Below are 20,138 nucleotides of genomic sequence, written 5' to 3' on the forward strand. Positions count from 1 at the left end.
GTGTTCCACGACATTGTTCATGGTCTTTCCTGCTCACCAATCGGCAAGATCCTGATGGACGTCCTCTTTGGAGACAAAGATCACTTCCGCCGAGAGTCAGTTTGGTTTGAGGTGGTGGATCTCGAGAGTCCATACCATGCATTACTTGGCCGACCCGCCCTGGGCAAGTTCATGGCGGCCCCCCAGTACGCCTACCTCAAAATGAAGATGCCCAGTTCCAAGGGGATTCTAACCGTAGCCGGCGACTACCGGAAGTCGTCTGCCTATGCGGCTGAGAGTAGTCGGCTGGCCGAGTCCCTGGTGATCACGGCCGAGAAGCGGCTCCTTGACCGGGTTGTGGCGATGGCTGGCAAGCAGCTAGAGGTGTCGCCTAACCCCAAGGAGTCGGAGGTTGAGGGTTCGTTCAAGCTGGCCAAAGAGACAAATAAGATACCCTTGGATCCGGAGCACCCAGAGAGGTACGATGTCGTAGGCGCAAATCTCGACAGCAAATAGGAAGGTGAGCTCGTCGATTTCCTCCGTGAGAATCGGGACATCTTCGCATGGTCCCCCAAAGACGCCAGGTGTACCGACGGAATTTGCCGAGCACAAGTTACATGTCCGATCTGATACAAAGCCGGTCAGGCAGCCCTTGCGCCGCTTATCAGAAGAAAAGAGAAGGGTTGTCGGAGAAGAGATAGCCCGACTCCTAGCAGCCGGCTTCATTATGGAAGTGTTCTTTCCAGAGTGGCTAGCCAATCCGGTCCTGGTACTGGAGAAGAACAAGCAGTGGCGAATGTGTATTGACTACACAAGCCTCAACAAGGCTTGCCCCAAGGACCCGTTTGCTTTGCCAAGAATTGATCAGGTGATAGACTCCACAGCCGGATGCGAGCTGTTGAGCTTTTTGGATGCATATTCAGGATATCACCAGATCAAGCTGAACCCGGCTGACAGACTGAAGACCGCCTTCATCACACCGTTTGGAGCCTTCTGCTACCTCACCATGATGTTCGGCTTGAGGAATGCCGGCGCCACCTTTCAACGTTGCATGCAGAAGTGCCTCCTCAAGCAACTCGGCAGAAACGCCCACATCTACGTGGACGATGTGGTGGTGAAGACAGAGAAGCGTGGAACACTGCTGGAAGACCTCAAGGAGACCTTTGAGAGCCTGCGCCGATTCCAGTTCAAGCTCAACCCTGAGAAGTGCGTCTTCGGAGTACCAGCCAACCAACTACCTGGCTTCCTGGTCTCTGAACGCGGCATAGAGTGCAACCCTGTAAAGATCAAGTCCATTGAGAGGATGGAGGTACCCAGCCAACTGCTGGATGTGCAAAAGTTCACTGAATGCTTGGCGTCCATCAGCCGATTCATTAGTCGGGTGGGCGAGAAAGCTCTCCCCTTATACCAGCTCATGAAGAAGACCACTTTTTTCGAGTGGAACCACAAGGCGGACGAAGCTTTTCTCCAGTTGAAGAAGATTTTGACTACTCCACCCGTTCTGGCGGCTCCGACTCCTAAGGAGCCTATGCTCCTGTACATCGCCGCCACCAGCCGGGTAGTCAGCATAGTCATTGTAGTGGAAGGCAAGGAGGAAGGCAAGGCACTACCTGTCCAGAGACCGATATATTACCTGAGCGAAGTGCTGTCGACCTCCAAGCAGAACTACCCCCACTACCAGAAGATGTGCTATGGCGTGCACTTTGCCGCCAAGAAATTGAAGCCTTACTTTCAGGAGCATCCAATCACTATGGTCTGCACGGCCCCACTTGTCGAGATCATCGGAAGCCGAGATGCTTCTGGCTGAGTGGCCAAATGGGCCATAGAGCTGGCTCCCTACACCATCCACTACCAGCCCCGCACCGCCATCAAGTCACAAGCACTGGCCGACTTCCTCGTCGACTGGGCTGAGACCCAGTACCTACCTCCAGCGCCCGACTCCACCCATTGGTGGATGCATTTCGACGGCTCCAAGATGCGCACCGACTTGGGAGCCGGCGTTGTCCTCACTTCTACTAAAGGCGGCAAGCTCAAATACGCACTGCAAATCCACTTTGCCGCCACCAACAACGTCGCCGAGTAAGAGGCGCTCATTCACGGGCTCTGGCTTGCCAAAGAGCTTGGCATTCGCCGGATCCTGTGTTATGGCGACTCGGACTTAGTGGTCCAGCAGTCGTCTGGCGACTGGGACGCCAAAGATGCAAACATGGCGAGTTACCGTTTCCTCGTGCAGCAACTCAGTGGATATTTCGAGGGGTGCGAGTTCCTCCACGTGCCAAGAAATGACAACGACCAAGCAGACACCCTGGCACGAATTGGATCTACCCGCTAAGCAATACCATCCAGCGTCGCCCTTCAACGCCTCCTCAAGCCATTTGTCAAGCCTTCACCAGAATCAGACTCCATATTTGTGCCGGCTCCTCCCGAAGAAGTCGGATCGGACTCTAGAGCCCCGGCAGACGGTACGAGGATTTTGGCAGATGGCTCCAAAGCCGCCACAGTCGAAGCCGACCCAGGGACTGCAGAACCGGCCCGGGGACTGCGGCGGCCAGCCCGAAGACTCCAGAACTCGGCCCGAGGGCTGCACCAGTCGGCCCGGGGACTTCATTAATCCAGCAAGCGATTGCTGACTCTGGCTCGCCGCCTCCCAGCCCAGCCGCCCTCGTCCAGGTCGCAGTTCTGGCAGTTGAAGAAATAGCAGCACCCTCATGGGCCCATCCCATCCTCAAATACCTGGTGAGCAAAGAGCTGCCGACTGATGAGACCTGAGCTCGGCAAGTACAATGCCGAGCGGCCGCCTACACCATAGTCAACAGAGAGCTGGTCAGGCGCAGCGTCACTGGTGTCTACCAGCGCTGCGTAGAGCCAGAGCAAGGCCAAGCAATTCTCAAAGACATACATCAAGGCGAGTGCGGCCACCATGCGGCTTCAAGAGCACTCGTTGCCAAAGCCTTCCGACATGGTTTCTTTTGGCCAACGGCCTTAGAAGAGGCCAAGGAATTGGTCCAAAAATGCAAAGGGTGCCAGAAGTTCCGCTCCGAGCCACATCAGCCGGCTTCTGCACTCAAGACCATCCCCATTGCCTGGCCCTTCGTAGTTTGGGGCCTAGACATGGTGGGACCATTCAAGATGGCACGAGGTGGCTTAACTCACTTACTTGTCGCGATGGACAAGTTCACCAAGTGGATAGAAGCGAAGCCAATCAAGAAACTAAATGGTCCGACTGCCGTGACTTTCATCTCCGACATCACAATTCGGTACGGCGTACCACACAGCATCATCACCGACAACGGCACAAATTTTGCCAAAGGCGCCTTGGCCCGTTTCTGTGCAACACAGGGCATCCGACTAGACCTAGCGTCCGTCGCCCATCCACAGTCAAACGGCCAGGTGGAGCGAGCAAACGGCCTCATCCTGTCCGGCATCAAACCCCGACTGGTCGAGCCTCTGGAGCGCTCGGCTGGCTGCTGGCTCGACGAGTTGCCAGCCATCCTCTGGAGTCTGCGCATGACTCCAAACAAGTCAACCAGCTTCATGCCTTTCTTCCTCAACTACGGTGCTGAAGCCGTCATCCCAACGAACATAGAGTTTGATTCCCCGCGAGTCACCATGTACACCAAGGAAGAAGCAGAAGAAGCACGACAAGACAGCGTCGATCTGCTGGAAGAGGGCCGGCTGTTGGCACTCAGCCGGTCCAGCATCTACCAGCAGAGCCTGCGCAGATACTACAACAGGAAGGTCAGGCCAAGATCTTTCCAAGAGGGCGACCTCGTGCTTCGACTAATCCAGCGAACAGCCGGCCAGCACAAGCTGTCGGCGCCTTGGGAAGGCCCCTTCATCATTAGCAAAGTGCTGGGCAACGACTCCTACTACCTGATCGACGCTCAGAAGCCCCGAGCACGCAAGAGGGATGACTCCGGCAAAGAGACAGAGCGGCCATGGAACGCAAATCTCCTCCGAAAATTTTACAGTTAAACGCAGTATGTACCACGCTACCTTTTGTATTAAAAGTACCAAGACTTCGGGCCCCCGAGACGAGCTCGGGGACTGCCCTCTTTTATCTATATGATAAGAATTATGCCTACGAGTATGTTACTCTTTGTTATGCCGCTTGGCACCGGGTTCGACTAGTCGGCCTGGGGACTTGCCACCTTGCACTATGAAATGCTTCCTGCAGTCGGACAAGTAGTGTGTGGCGCCTAAGCCATCTCCTGTCAGAAGCTGCAGCTCGTAGAGCGACTGTTCGGTGGGCATGAGTAAGGTAGAATGGGCGTTCACACGAAAAATGGCTAAGGACTCAAAGCATAAAACATAGCTTAAGCCGGCTTCCAGCCTTTTTTCGCAAACCGACTATTGAGCAGTCAGCTCGCCACCTTCTATTCAACTTGCTAAAAAACTCTAAAACGGCTAAGTACTTGTCTTCCCAAAAGTAGCCAAGCATTTGATCCAGCGGCAGTCTGCAGAGCGGCTGTCCGACTGGCAAGACGGCAACTAAGGGAAGGCGGCAAAGGAAAAAGCCAAAGGAGCAATGAGCAAGAAAAGATAGAAGTCGGATGAATATTTACATAACAAAGGCCCTTGGCCGAATCTTCGAGCAGAATTTCAAAATACACCCCGTGGGTGGAATTGTGCGAATTAACAAGTTCTTCAAAGACTATTAGAATAGATAAAACAAAGACAAGGTGGCAGCCTAGGGGGCAGCAGACGGGTTTGGAGGATCGGAGGAGATGGCGGTGTTGGATGTTGGGGCGGCCGGCTGGGCGGTCTCGGTTTGATCACCTCTGGCGGCAGTCGGCTCGGGCGGGCATGGCTCGTTGCTGGAGGCGCGGTCGAGCTAAGGCTGGCCGTCCGCTCCGTCTTCCGGTGCCTCCGTCTCGCTTCCGTCCTCCACCTCGTCTTCCTCCTCGACGCTGGAGCCGATCACCTCTGCCGAGTCCTCGTCGTAGTCGGGGTTGAGCACAAACCACTCCGGCGGTACCTCCCCGCCGTCTTCAGCCCGCTCGGGGACAAAGATGCTGGTGTCGGTGTACTCGGCGATTGCCGCCGCACGCTTGACAAGGGCGTCTTCCGCAGCTGCCAGCTCCGGCTGGGCCTCTGACCGGAGTGTGGCCAGCCGGTCTAGGTCCAGCCCCGGATACCACGCCTTGACGAATTCCAAGGCTCGGCGTGCTCCGGCCCGGGCCGAGGAACCCTTCCAGGCCTCAAGACGGCCAGCCGCGACCTCTAGCCAGTCGGCAGTCCGACTGGGGGTGCGCGGAGCCTGCACGTCTGGCCACAGGGCGGTGATCACTTAGGCGCCGACACGTTGAAGCCAGCGCAGCATCTGGTGGGCCGGCTGCAGGCGAGCCCCAATGCTCAGAATATGCTCGTCAAGGGTCCGAGGGGCATCAGCGGCGATCTCCGCGCCATCCGCCCTCCGCTACTCGCGGTCAGCCTCAATAGCTTGAATGGCGGCCTGCGAGTGGCCGGGGAAGAGGTCTGCCAAGACGGAAAGAATGAAGAACAAGTCAAAAACCAGGAGTCAGCTCGAACTATAGTCGGCGGCTCAAAGAAGGAAAGCAAAGAAGCTTACCGTCGACAAGGTCCTGGATCTCGTGGAAGCCGGAGGCCAGCATTGCCTCCTTGTCAGTCTAGGAGGAGCGCTCGCTCGCGAACTCGGCCAGGGGGGCGGCCTCTGCCTCTTCCGCCTCCTTCTGCGTCTTCTTAAGCATCTCCTTTTGCTCTGCCAATTGTGCGGCCAGCATATCGCGCTCTACGGCGAGCTTGCTGCACTCCTCCCCCTTGGCGCGCAACGCAGAGTTGGCTTCGCTCAGCTGCTGTTGAAGAGTGGCGTTGGCCTCTGAAGAGAAAGAAGAAAGAAGGCGTTAAGTCATCAACAAAGAAGGTCGTCGGGGAGATCCAGCCCGACTGCTCAGCAGTCGGCCTGAATCTCGGGGACTACAGCCCGCGGGTGCGCCAGTGCGCCCCCGCGAAGAAGAAAAAGGACTCACTCCGGCTCTCCGACAAGTCAGCGGTCCGCTTGCCCAACTCTTCAACGTTGCGGTTGAAGGCTGTGACACGGAGGTTGTGATAGTCCTGCAACAAGTATTTCAGACAAAAGTTAGTACCTGGAACTCACCAATTGGAGTTCCGGGCCGCCTGCTCAGCAGCCGGCCCGAAACTCGGGGACTACACCCAGTGGGTGCGCTGGCGCGCCCCCACAGAGAGAAACAAGAAAATGGGGACAAAGGAGAAAGCATACCCGGATGGCTGCCCGCGACGCCAGGTGCGCCTTGGTGCAGTTTTGGATGGCGTCGCTCTCAGCTCGCAACTTCGTCTGGACATCCAGAAGCGCCTGGTTCAGCGGGCCCGTGCCACCTCCTCGCACCCACCCAATGGGCGCGGCGCTCGTCGCTTCGGCGTCTGGAATCATCGAGATGGCGGTGCCGGTCTCCAAGGGGCATGGCGCCGAAGTCGCCTTCTCAAGACGGCGGCGTGTTGGTGAGCCGACTTGAAGGAGTAGCCTTGCCACGGCCTCGTCTTCAGTCGGCAGCAAGGGCGGATCCGTCGGGTGTTTGCCTTGCGCGCTCCTAGACGGCGGCGGGGGCGGCAGTGGCGGCACGACCGTGTCCGGCATGGAGGCGTCCCCGCCGCCTCTCTCCACGATCGGGAACTCGCCGCCGGCTTCCCCTGACTGCCCTGTGAACTCCGGGGGGGCGGCGCAGAGTTCAGAGGGGTGACGAACACCGCCGACCGCCGGGGCGCGACTTCCTTAGCCGGCCGCTTTGCCGCAGCGGCGGCCTCGGCCGCCTCCAGCTTCTTCAGGGGAAGGCCTCCGCCTTCTCGGCCCCCGCTTTCTCCCAGCGGGCGGCCTCTTCCTCCTCGCGCTTCTCCTGCGCGTTCCGCTCCATCGCCTCCCGAAGGTCGGCGGCGGGGTCAATCCGCCGAGTAGTGGTAGACGTCTCCGCCGACCCCATAACAGAGGCGGCGGCAACCCTCTCAAGAGTGAGGGGAGCCCTGAAGCGAGGGAAGCATATGAAAGACTCAGACAAGATCAACAAAGTGGAAATAATGATAAGGTACGGAGGCGCTTACGCAGACACCAGTGGCGGCTTCTTCACTTCCTTGCAGAAGCGGTTGGCTTTCGCGGCCGCCTCTTCCCGCTTGGTCGCGGCGGCCGCTCCCTTGAACTTATTCACGCGGCCACCAAGCGTACTCGGCCCGGCCCGGCGCTTCTTCGCGCCGCCTTGAGCGTCCAGGTCGGCGGAGGAACTCGCGCTTGGCTGGCCAGCCTTTGGCTGGTGGCGCGGGGCGACTTCTCCCTCGGCCTCGTCGTCAGGCCAGTCGGCGAAAGTGGCCGAAGGCCTGGAGCCGCCTGCTTCTCCTCCTCCACCCTCGGCATCGGCCTCCATGGCCGCCGCCCCCAAGTCAGGATCGTCGACGTCGCTCTCCGCCCGATCGGTGACAAACTGACGAGCCGGCCCCGCGGTGCTGGCCGAAGGAGGGACGAGAGGGTTCTGATTCAAAACAAAAATGGTCAGACTTGACAAGTCGGACTCGGCAACAAAAGAAACATAAGAAGAAGGAAGACGACTTACAATAGGCGGAGGGTTGGCGCGCGAATATGGCTCCTTGCCGAACCGCCAGTCCATCGAGAGACCGCAGTTCGCGATGTAGTTCACCGTGTTCGCCACCTCCGCGTGAGGCATGTCCTTGGACCACATCCAACTCGGGTCCCGATGACCGCTCATCTGGCAGATCAGGTGAGGTCGGCCTTGGAGTGGGAGGACTCGGCGCGCCACGAAGGCGGCCAGCAAGTCGGCCCCGGTCAAGCCCTCCGACTGCGTCAGCACTTGGAGTCGCGCAACAGCGGCGACACCAGTAGGAGACAACATCTTGCCTCGGTGTGACCAGCTGGGGAGCCTTCCAGCCGGCGCGCCGGCTTCGTAAGCCGGCAGGATGACCCAGTCGCCTTTTGGGGCGACGTTCTTCACATAAAAATAGGACCGCTGCCACATCTTCACCGACTTAATCAGTGCGATGGTGGGAAACGGATTGCCGACCACTGATCTTTGCATCGCGATAAATGCACCGCACTGGGCCGGCACACCGGCGACGTGTGTGCCGAGCTTGGACTGGAAGAACTCACCCTAGAGCTTGATGGTGGGGAGAACACCGAGGAAGCCTTCGCACAGGGTGGCGAAGGCAGCCAGCAGAACCACCGTGTTCGGAGTAAGGTGGTGCGGCTGGAGCCCGTGGAACTCCAAGAAGGGGCGGAAGAAGCCGCTCGCCGGCAGCCCCAGGCCGCGTATAAGGTGCGAGCGGAATATGACCTCCTCGCCCTCCTCCGGCGCCGGCGATATTTCCCCCTCCGGCGCGAGGCGGACCCGCACTAAGCCCCTGCCGGGCAGCCTCCGTGTCTGGCGGAGGATCTCGATGTCGTCGTCATCAACCTCGGAGCCATCCCACACTCCGGAGCGTATAGCAGGAGGCACGGCGGCGGAGGAAGAGCTCATCGCTGCGGGTGCGGCGTGGTTTGGAGCAGCAGCGGCGAGAGGAAGAATAAGCAAGAAGGAGCGAAAGGGAGTGGGGAGAATGGGCGCGCGTGCTTCGCCGCCCCCCTCCCCCCGCCTACTTGTAGGCTTGTGGGCTGAGAAGCCGAGGGGGCGGTCGTGGGATTAACTGCGCCCGAGACCCCACGACCCCCACGATTTACCACACGAAGTTACCATGTGCAATAACCACGCGGGAACCCCAACCGTCCGCACGGCCACAACGGATCCGTTCACATACTGAGGCGTTGTAGTGGCGGGCCCCGCCTGTAGGCTTGTCCCGTCGCGCACGTGGGTGAGCAGACTAGCTCAGCCACATGGCGCCTCGCGACGGGTCCACCACGGACGGCAACCCGGAAGCTTATCAGGCACGCCGCCTGGACTCCGCCACAACGTTCAAACTTTTTTAGGGGCAAGTCGGCCTTGAGCAAGTCCGACTCCAACTAGTCGGCTTGACAGAAGACGGCTAGCGAGGCCCATAATCCAACCACCGGAAAGAAGAAACTGTTGAGGCTCCTCGACATGTCGCCCTCGGTGCCTCACCAGCTTCGGGGACTACCGTCGGAGTAATGGGCCCTGGGTAGGCTAACCCCGGCCCAGAACCTTTCAAGACATTGAGGCAGACTGCGCCCCTCGAGACCCCAGGACGAAGAGCCGCCTTCTGAGAGTTGGCGGCGAGGCGGCCGACTGTCCACTCACGGCCGAGTCCCAGGGACGACTTCAGGATAAGCCGACTCCTGACTGGCGACTTCCAGAGAAACCGGCCGTGGGGAGTCGGCCCGCGACGCCAACAACCCCCATGCCCTCATAAAGAGGGACGGGACGGGGAGTGGCCATAGTAAGGTCCACTCCCACCCCTTTTCCAAGGGCAGGCGTGGCTACAGTACGCCGTACCCGCAGAGATCTCCGCGCGGCGCGACACTATTGCCATGCCGGCCCCGACGTCAGCCCCAGAGGGCGGAGTCCTGTGCCCACGACGGCCTGCCGGTACGACCCAGGGATGATGGGTCCCACCAGTCGGCGGGCGTACGAAAGACGGCGAGAGCGCCACCAGTCGGCCCGGATGGGAGTCGGCCCCCAGGAGTCGGCCGGCCCCTCCCACGGGCCCCACGCGCCATTAATCAAACGCGATAGGGAGTGGCCACAGTGATCACCCGCCAGACGGCGGAGCTGTCGCCAAGACCTCATGACCTAGCCCGCGTCATTAGAGGCACGGCTATAGTAATCTACAGCCGGCAAGACCCGCCCGCGGCGGACGCGGCCTGTCGGCTCCGTACCGAGCCTGTCAGCGGGGCCCACCAGTCGGCGGGCCCCAGGAGTCGGCGGATAGGACGACGGCCAGAGAGACTGACGGCTGGGCCCGCGCCCAGCCGGATTACCATTGTACCCCTGGGGGGGTTGGCCTATATAAACCCCCAGGGCATCCATGCAAGGGTTGGAATCCATTAGCACTAGACCGGGTCATATAGGAAGGAGAGAGCTAGCCTTGCCTTCTCCTACCTCCAGGAAACAGCTCAAGGAGCAACTGTGTAAACACTTTGCCATAGTGATCATGCGGAGACCCCGTAGAGCAGTAGTAGGGGTATTATCTCCCCGGAGATCCCCAAAGCTGGGTAAGATTCGCCGGCGTGCATGCCTTCGCCTTATCCCGTTTCCAGGCACCGGCGACGTTCTACTCGCCCCCACCATGATAAGCCATCCTTTGGCATATGTCGCACCCAACCCCCGACAGTCGGTATAGATTCCAGCAGACCCTTCAATACGATACCGTGACTAGTCAAAAAGTCCAGAGGGGAAATATGAAGCAAGATTACCTAAGTTCAGGCCTTCGTGTCAGAGGTGAAGCCCTACTCACGCTCCTTTTGTATTGATTGGATGGGGAACAAAGAGCACACGGGAGGTTGTAATGATGATTGGTATACCGTAGGGTGTAAATTGATGTGTTCATTGAGTAGCCCCACCCTGGCTTCTAAAGGATGTCAGGCATGCAACATACGATAATGAATTCCAGTCTTCTGTATATACCCATACTTTCATCAATAGGTTCATGGACGATATTCACAATGTCGAGGAGAAGTCGCCAGATACGAGAGCAAGTAGTCCAAAGATAAAAACCCTACCCCTCTCTTCTCCTCTTTCCTTCCCCTTCTGTTTCGGCCTATATCGGGGGCGCAGCAGCCCATGATGGCTGCCGCGTTTCCCCACTTGTCCCATTAGGCCCATATCTTTGACGGGGGTGCCCTAAACCCCTTTCCGGTGATCCGATATGTACCCGGTACCCCCGGAACACTTCTGGTGTCCGAATACTATCATCCTATATATATATATATCAATATTTACCTCTCGACCATTTCAAGACTCCTCGTCATGTCCGTGATCTCATCCAGAACTTCGAACAACATTCAGTCACCAAATCACATAACTCATATAATACAAAATCGTCATCGAACGTTAAGCGTGCGGACCCTGCGGGTTCGAGAACTATGTAGACATGACCGAGACACCTCTCTGGTCAATAACCAATAGCGGAACCTGGATGCTCATATTGGTTCCTACATATTCTACGAAGATCTTTATCGGTCGAACCATAATGACAACATACGTTATTCCCTTTGTCCATCGGTGCGTTACTTGCCCGAGATTCGATCGTCGGTATCTTCATACCTAGTTCCATATTGTTACTGGCAAGTCTCTTTACTCGTTTTGTAATACATCATCCCCTAACTAACTCATTAGTCACTTTGCTTGCAAGGCTTCTTATGATGTGTATTACCGAGAGGGCCTAGAGACACCTCTCTGATACTCGGAGCGAAAAATCCTAAATCTCGATCTATGCCAACCCAACAAACACCTTCGGAGATACCTATAGAGCATCTTTATAATCATCCAGTTATGTTGTGACGTTTGATAGCACACAAGGTATTCCTCCGGTATCCGGGAGTTGCATAATCTCATAGTCGAAGGAATATGTATTTGACATGAAGAAAGCAATAGCAATAAAACTAAACTATCAATATGCTAAGCTAACGGATGGGTCTTGTCCATCACATCATTCTCCTAATGATGTGATCCCATTCATCAAATGACAACACATGTCTATGTTTAGGAAACTTAACCATCTTTGATTAACGAGCTAGTCTAGTAGAGGCTTACTAGGGACACGGTGTTTTGTCTATGTATCCACACACGTTTCAAGTTTCCGGTTAATACAATTCTAGCATGACTAATAAACATTTATCATGATATAAGGAAATATAAAATAACAACTTCATTATTGCCTCTAGGGCATATTTGCTTCAGTCTCCCACTTGCACTAGAGTCAATAATCTAGTTCACATGGCCATGTGATTTAACACCAATAGTTCACATCTTTATGTGATTAACACCCATAGTTCACATTGCCATGTGACCAACACCCAAAGGGTTTACTAGAGTCAGTAATCTAGTTCACATCGCTATGTGATTAATACCCAAAGAGTACTAAGGTGTGATTATGTTTTGCTTGTGAGAGAAGTTTAGTCAACGGGTCTGCCACATTCAGATCCGTATGTATTTTGCAAATTTCTATGTCTACAATGCTCTGCATGGTGCTAATCTAGATAATTGCTCCCACTTCCAATACGTATCCAAATTGAGACTCAGAGTCATCTGGATCAGTGTAAAAGCTTGCATCGACATAAATCTTTACGACGAACTCTTTATCACCTCCATAATCGAGAAATTTTTCTTAGTCCTCTCTAGATAATTTTGACCACTGTCTAGTGATCTACTCCTAGATCACTATTGGTACCTCCCTGCCAGACTTATGGCAAGGTACACAATAGTTTTGGTACACATCATGGCATACTTTATAGAACCTATGCCTGAGGCATAGGGAATGACTTTCATTCTCTCTATATATTCTACCGTGGTCGGGTTTTAAGTCTTACTCAACTTCACACCTTGTAACATAGGCAAGAACCCTTTATTTGACTAATCCATTTTGAACTCCTTCAAAATCTTGTCAAGGTATGTGCTTTGTGAAAGTCCTATCAAGCGTCTTGATCTATCTCTATAGATCTTGATGCTCAATATATAAGCAGCTTCACCGAGGTCTTTTATTGAAAAAAATCTTATTCAAGTATCCTTTTATGCTATCCAGAATATATCATTCCCGATCAATAATATGTCATCCACATATAATATCAGAAATGCTACAGAGCTCCCACTCACTTTTTTTTTGTAAATATAGGCTTCACCATAAGTTTGTATAAAACCATATGCTTTGATCACCTCATCAAAGCAGATATTCCGACTCCGAGATGCTTGCACCAGTCCATAGACGAATTGCTGGAGTTTGCACACTTTGTTAGCATCTTTAGGATCCACAAAACCTTCTGGTTGCATCATATACGACTCGTTTTTAAGATATCCATTAAGGAATGCAGTTTTGACATCCATTTTCCAGATTTCATAATTATAAAATGTGGCAATTGCTAACATGATTTGGACAGACTTAAGCATCGCTACAGGTGATAAAGTCTCATCGTAGTCAACTCCTTGAACTTGTCAAAAACCATTTGTGACAAGTCGAGCTTTGTAGATAGTAACACTACCATCAGTGTCTGTCTTCCTCTTGAAGATCCATTTATTCTCAATGGCTTCCCGATCATTGGGCAAGTCCACCAAAGTCCACACTTTGTTCTCATACATGGATTCTATCTAAGATTTCATGGCCTCAAGCCATCTGTCACAATCTGGGCTCATCATAGCTTCTTCACAGTTCGTACGTTCGCCATGGTCAAATAACATGACTTCCATGACAAGATTACCGTACCACTCTGGTGCAGAATGTGCTCTGTTTGACCTACGAGATCCAGTAGTAACTTGATCTGAAGTTTCATGATCATCATGATTAGCTTCCTCTCTAGTTGGTGTAGGCATCACGAGAACGGATTTCACTGATGTGCTACTTTCCAATTCGAGAGAAGGTACAATTACCTCATCAAGTTCTACTTTCCTCCCACTCACTTCTTTCGAGAGAAACTCCTTCTCTAGAAAGGATCCATTCTTAGCAATAAAGATCTTGCCTTCGGATCTGTGGTAGAAGGTGTACCCAACAGTTTCTTTTGCGTATCTTATGAAGACACACTTCTCCGATTTGGGTTCGAGCTTATCAGTTTGAAGCTTTTTCACATAAGCATCGCAACCCCAAACTTTAAGAAATGACGGCTTTGGTTTCTTGCCAAACCACAGTTCATACGTGTCGTCTCAACGGATTAAGATGGTGCCCTATTTAACATGAATGCAACTGTCTCTAATGCATACTCCCAAAACGATAGTGGTAAATCGGTAAGAGACATCATAGATCGCACCATATCTAATAAAGTACGGTTACAACGTTCGGACACACCATTACGCTGTGGTGTTAAAGGTGGCATGAGTTGTGAAAATATTCCACATTGTTTTAAATGAAGGCCAAACTCGTAACTCAAATATTCGCCTCCGCGACCAGATTGTAGAAACTTTATTTTCTTGTTACGATGATTCTCCACTTCACCCTGAAATTCTTTGAACTTTTCAAATGTTTCAGACTTGTGTTTCATTAAGTAGATATACCCATATCTGCTCAAATCATCTGCGAAGGTCAGAAAATAACGATACCCTCCACGAGCTTCAACACTCATCGGACCGCATACATCGGTATGTATTATTTCTAGTAAGTCATTAGCTCGCTCCATTGTTCTGGAGAATGGAGGTTTAGTCATCTTGCCCATGAGGCATGGTTCGCAAGTATCAAATGATTCCAAAAGCCCATCTGCATGGAGTTTCTTCATGCGTTTTATACCAATATGACCTAAACGGAAGTGCCACGCATATGTTGCACTATCATTATCAACTATGCATCTTTTGGCATCAATATTATGAATATGTGTATCACTACAATCGAGATTCAATAAACCATTCATATTGGGTGTATGACCATAGAAGGTTTTATTCATATAAACAGAACAATAATTATTGTCCGACTTAAATGAATAACCGTATTGCAATAAACATGATGTAATCATATTAATGCTCAATGCAAACACTAAATAACATTTATTTAGGTTCAATTATAATCCTGAAGGTAGAGGGAGTGTGCGATGGTGATCGTATAAACCTTGGAATTACTTCCAACACACATCGTCACCTCGTCCTTAACTAGTCTCTGTTTATTTTGCAACTCCTGTTTTGAGTTACTACTCTCAGCAACTGAACCAGTATCAAATACCGAGGGGTTGCTATAAACACTAGTAAAGTACACATCAATAACATGTATATCAAATATACCTTTGTTCACTTTGCCATCCTTCTTATCCGCCAAGTATCTAGGACAGTTCCACTTTCAGTGACCATTTCCTTTGCAGTAGAAGCACTCAGTTTCAAGCTTGGGTCTAGCTTTGGGCTTCTTCATGGGAGTGGCAACTTTCTTGCTATTATTTTTGAAGTTTACCTTTCTTTCCCTTGCCCTTTTTCTTGAAACTAGTGGTCTTGTTAACCATCAACACTTGATGTTATTTCTTGATTTTTACCTTCGCTGATTTCAGCATCGCGAAGAGCTTGGGAATCGTTTTCGTCATCCCTTGCATATTATAGTTCATCATGAAGTTCTAGTAACTTGGTGATAGTGACTAGAGAACTCTATCAATCACTAACTTATCTGGAAGATTAACTCCCACTTGATTCAAGCAATTGTAGTACCCAGACATTCTGAGCACATGCTCACTAGCTGAGCTATTCTCCTCCATCTTGTAGGCAAAGTACTTGTCAGAGGTCTCATACCTCTTAACATGGGCATGAGTCTGAAATATCATTTTCAGCTTCTTGGAACATCTCATATGCTCCATGGCGTTCAAAACATTTTTGAAGTCCCGGTTCTAACCCGTAAAGCATGGTGCACTAAACTATCAAGTAGTCATCATACCGAGCTTGAAAAACATTCATAACGTCTACATCTGCTCCTGTAACAGGTTCGTCACCTAGTGGTGCATCAAGGACATAATTCTTCTGTCCAGCAATGAGGATAATCCTCAGATCACAGACCCAATCCGCATCATTGCTACTTTTATCTTTCGACTTAGTTTTCTCTAGGAACATATCAAAAATAAAACAGGGGAGCTATACGCGAGCTGTTGATCTACAACATAGATATGCAAATACTATCAGGACTAATTTCATAATAAATTAAGTTCAATTAATCATATTACTTAAGAACCCCCACTTATATGGACATCCCTCGAGTCATCTAAATAATCACATGATCCAAATCAAGTAAACCATGTCCGATCATCATGTGAGATGGAGTTGTTTTCAATGGTGAACATCACTATGTCGATCATATCTACTATATGATTCACGCTCGACCTTTCGGTCTCCAGTGTTTTGAGGGCATATCTGCATATGCTAGGCTCGTCAAGTTTAACCCGAGTATTACGCATGTGCAAAACTGTCTTGCACCCGTTGTATGTGAACGTAGAGCCTATCACACCCGATCATTACATGGTGTCTTAGCATGACGAATTGTCGCAATGGTGCATACTCAAGCAGAACACGTATACCTTGAAATTTTAGTGAAGGGATCATCTTATAATGCTACCGCCGTACTAAGCAAAATAAAGATGCATAAAAGATAAACATCACATGCAATCAAAATATGTGATATGATATGGCCATCATCATCTTGTGCCTTTGATCTCCATCTCCAAAGCATCGTCATGATCTCCATCGTCACAGGCTTGACACCTTGATCTCCATCGTAGCGTCGTGGTCGTCTCACCAACTATTGCTTCTACAACTATCGCTAAGGCATAGTGATAAAGTAAAGCAATTACATGGCCTTTGCATTTCATACAATAAAGAGACAACCATGAGGCTCCTACCGGTTGCCAGTAACTTTTACAAAACATGATCATCTCATACAATAATGTATATCACATCATGGCTTGACCAAATCACATCACAACATGCCCTGCAAAAACAAGTTAGACGTCCTCTACTTTGTTGTTGCAAGTTTTACGTGGCTGCTACAGGCTTCTAGCAAGAACCGTTCTTACCTACGCATCAAAAGCATAACGGTGATTTATCAAGTTTGCTGTTTTAACCTTCAACAAGGACCGGTCGCAGTCAAATTAGATTCAACTAAAGTTGGAGAGACAGACACCCGCCAGCCACCTTTATGCAAAACTAGTTGCATGTCTGTCGGTGGAACCGGTCTCATGAACGTGGTCATGTAAGGTTGGTCCGGGCTAGTTCATCCAACAATACCGCCGAATCAAAATAAGACATTGGTGGTAAGCAGTATGACGATCACCGCCCACAACTCTTTGTGTTCTACTTGTGCATATCATCTACGCATAGACCTGGATCGGATGCCACTATTGGGAAACATAGCATGCAATTTCAAAAAATTCCTACGCTCACGCAAGATCTATCTAGGAGATGCATAACAACGAGAGGGGGAGAGTGTGTCCACGTACCCTCGTAGACCAAAAGTAGAAGCGTTAGATAACGCGGTTGATATAGGTGGGAGGGAGAGGGAGCAGCCAAGGGGGCGCCCCAAGTAGGAGGAATCCTACTTGGGGGCCTTGTCCAATTCGACCCCCTTACCATATTCTGGAGGGGAAGGAAGGAGGAGGGAGGAGGGAAGGAAGGGGGAGGTCGAATCCCTCCCCTTCCTTCTCTCTTCTCCTATTTCCTTCCCCTTCTAGTTCAGCCTATATGGGGCATAGCAGCCCATGCTGACTGCTGCGTTTCCCCTGTTGGCCTATTAGGCCCATATCTTTGCCGGGGTGCTCGGAACCCCTTTCTAGTGACCAGATATGTACCCGGTACCCCCAGAACACTTCCAGTGTATGAATACGATCGTCCTATATATGAATGAATCTTTACCTCTCGACCATTTAGAGACTCCTCGTCATGTCCGTGATCTCATTCAAGACTCCGAACAACATTCGGTCAACAAATCACATAACTCATATAATATAAAATCGTCATCAAACATTAAGCGTGTGGACCTACGGGTTCGAGAACTATGTAGACATGACCGAGACACCTCTCTGGTCAATAACCAATAGCGGAACCTGGATGCTCATATTGGTTCCTACATATTCTACGAAGATCTTTATCGGTCGAACCGTAATGACAACATACGTTATTCCCTTTGTCCATCGGTGCGTTACTTGCCCGAGATTCGATCGTCGGTATCTTCATACCTAGTTCCATATTGTTACTGGCAAGTCTCTTTACTTGTTCTGTAATACATCATCCCGTAACTAACTCATTAGTCACTTTGCTTGCAAGGCTTCTTATGATGTGTATTACCGAGAGGGCCCAGAGACACCTCTCTGATACTCGGAGCGAAAAATCCTAAATCTCGATCTATGCCAACCCAACAAACACCTTCGGAGATACCTATAGAGCATCTTTATAATCATCCAGTTATGTTGTGACGTTTGATAGCACACAAGGTATTCCTCCGGTATCCGGGAGTTGCATAATCTCATAGTCGAAGGAATATGTATTTGACATGAAGAAAGCAATAGCAATAAAACTAAACTATCAATATGCTAAGCTAATGGATGGGTCTTGTCCATCACATCATTCTCCTAATGATGTGATCTCGTTCATCAAATGACAACACATGTCTATGGTTAGGAAACTTAACCATCTATGCCAACCCAACAAACACCTTCGGAGATACCTGTAGAGCATCTTTATAACCACCCAGTTACGTTGTGGCATTTGATAGCACACAAGGTATTCCTCCGGTATCCGGGAGTTGCATAATCTCATAGTCGAATGAATATGTATTTGACATGAAGAAATCAATAGCAATAAAACTGAATGATCAATATGCTAAGCTAACGGATGGGTCTTGTCCATCACATCATTCTCCTAATGACGTGATCCCGTTCATCAAATGACAACACATGTCTATGGTTAGGAAACTTAACCATCTTTGATTAACGAGCTAGTCTAGTAGAGGCTTACTAGGGACATGGTGTTTTGTCTATGTATCCACACATGTATCAAGTTTCCTGTTAATACAATTCTAGCATGAATAATAAACATTTATCATGATATAAGGAAATATAAAATAAGAACTTTATTATTGCCTCTAGGGCATATTTCCTTCAAACCTAACACATAGCATTGACACAAAACAACAAGTAACTATAGAAATCATTCTCAAAGGTCCATTCAACTTTGTAAATGCACACTGACGTCGAAGGTGAGTGGAACTGTGAACGTATTCCTAGTCATCAATATGCTCCACCTCTAGCCCACGTACCATTCATTGCTACAAGGGATATTTTTCATTCTTCTCTTTCTCGTCCTTCCCTACATCTTCTGATTCTAGCCTCTTCGCCAACCATTTTCATTGACGCGAATCAGCAGCATGTCAACATTAGTGTTTTCATCATCAACACCCCTTCTTCTTCTTCTCATTCCTTGCCAGCTTTAGCTCTCATTCCTAATTGTTTTCTAGAATATTCTTTCTTTATTTTTTATTTGCTGGAACACTCTTTCTTCCTCCAACACCGTAGACCACTTGGTGGCTTTAGTTCTTTTTTCCTCTTTATGCTTGGAACACCCCTTTTTTCTACAATAGCATGAATCACCTGACCAATGTTGTGTCATGTTGTCCTCACCCGCGAATGTTTTGACAACCGTAAGCATGTGTACATCCTGTAGGGCATAGTCGTCATCCATCATGGTGAACGCTAGATCATCCATGTCACGAGCTCATTGTGGTCGTTGCCCATGTTGGCAAGCAGTGCTCGGCAATGTCGCTGAGAGATTGTTGATCGCTGTTGCCCACGAGCGCTTACAAAATGATTCGGCGTGATTAACTTCTTTCTTAGTTAATTATAAGTACACAAATAATTAACGGCCTACCTAATACCTGCATGCCTAATTAATTGTTAACCAAATAAATTAATTATCTGCCTAATTGAAAAAATCGCTACTTCTAATTATCTCTAGGCATAATAAATTGTCTACCTAATTAATTAATTAATTGCATTAATGACTCGATTTCCAAATTGATTCAGTGCAAAAAATCCTATTTAAATAGACCTAATTAATTGCATGCGTAATTAACTCTCTAGCTAATTAATTGCATTAATGGTTTGATTTTCAAATTGATTATGTGCTCAATTTCCATAATATTTTCGCGTGAATGGCTGCTATGAATGACGAGGACAACTACCGAGTATTGTTGGGTGCATTTCCCTAACGATATTTTTGACATTCAAATGATCACACTTGATTTGAGAATTTAGCATGTCTGTCTCTCTGTATGACTTATAAGAAATTTAATTTGACAACATTCACATAAGCCTGTATGTGGTGGCCCGACAACCCGCCTTTCGCCACAGCCATCCACACCCTGGCATTCTCGAGAATCGCGCCGGCGTTTTACATGGTGTACGCGTGGATGCACTCATAAGAAAAAAGATATGTTATTTTTGTTGTATTAGGAAACTTGTGATTGCAGATTAATAGCAGAGATAATGATAATAATAAATGGCATAGCATGCGAGAGTAGTGATTTTTTATGCGGGAATATATGATTTTGTATTGGAAGGTTATCAGGAAAATCTT

Source organism: Triticum urartu, chromosome 3A, assembly GCF_056163025.1.
Source record: "Triticum urartu cultivar PI428250 chromosome 3A, HENAU_Tu73, whole genome shotgun sequence".
NCBI lineage: Eukaryota > Viridiplantae > Streptophyta > Magnoliopsida > Poales > Poaceae > Triticum > Triticum urartu.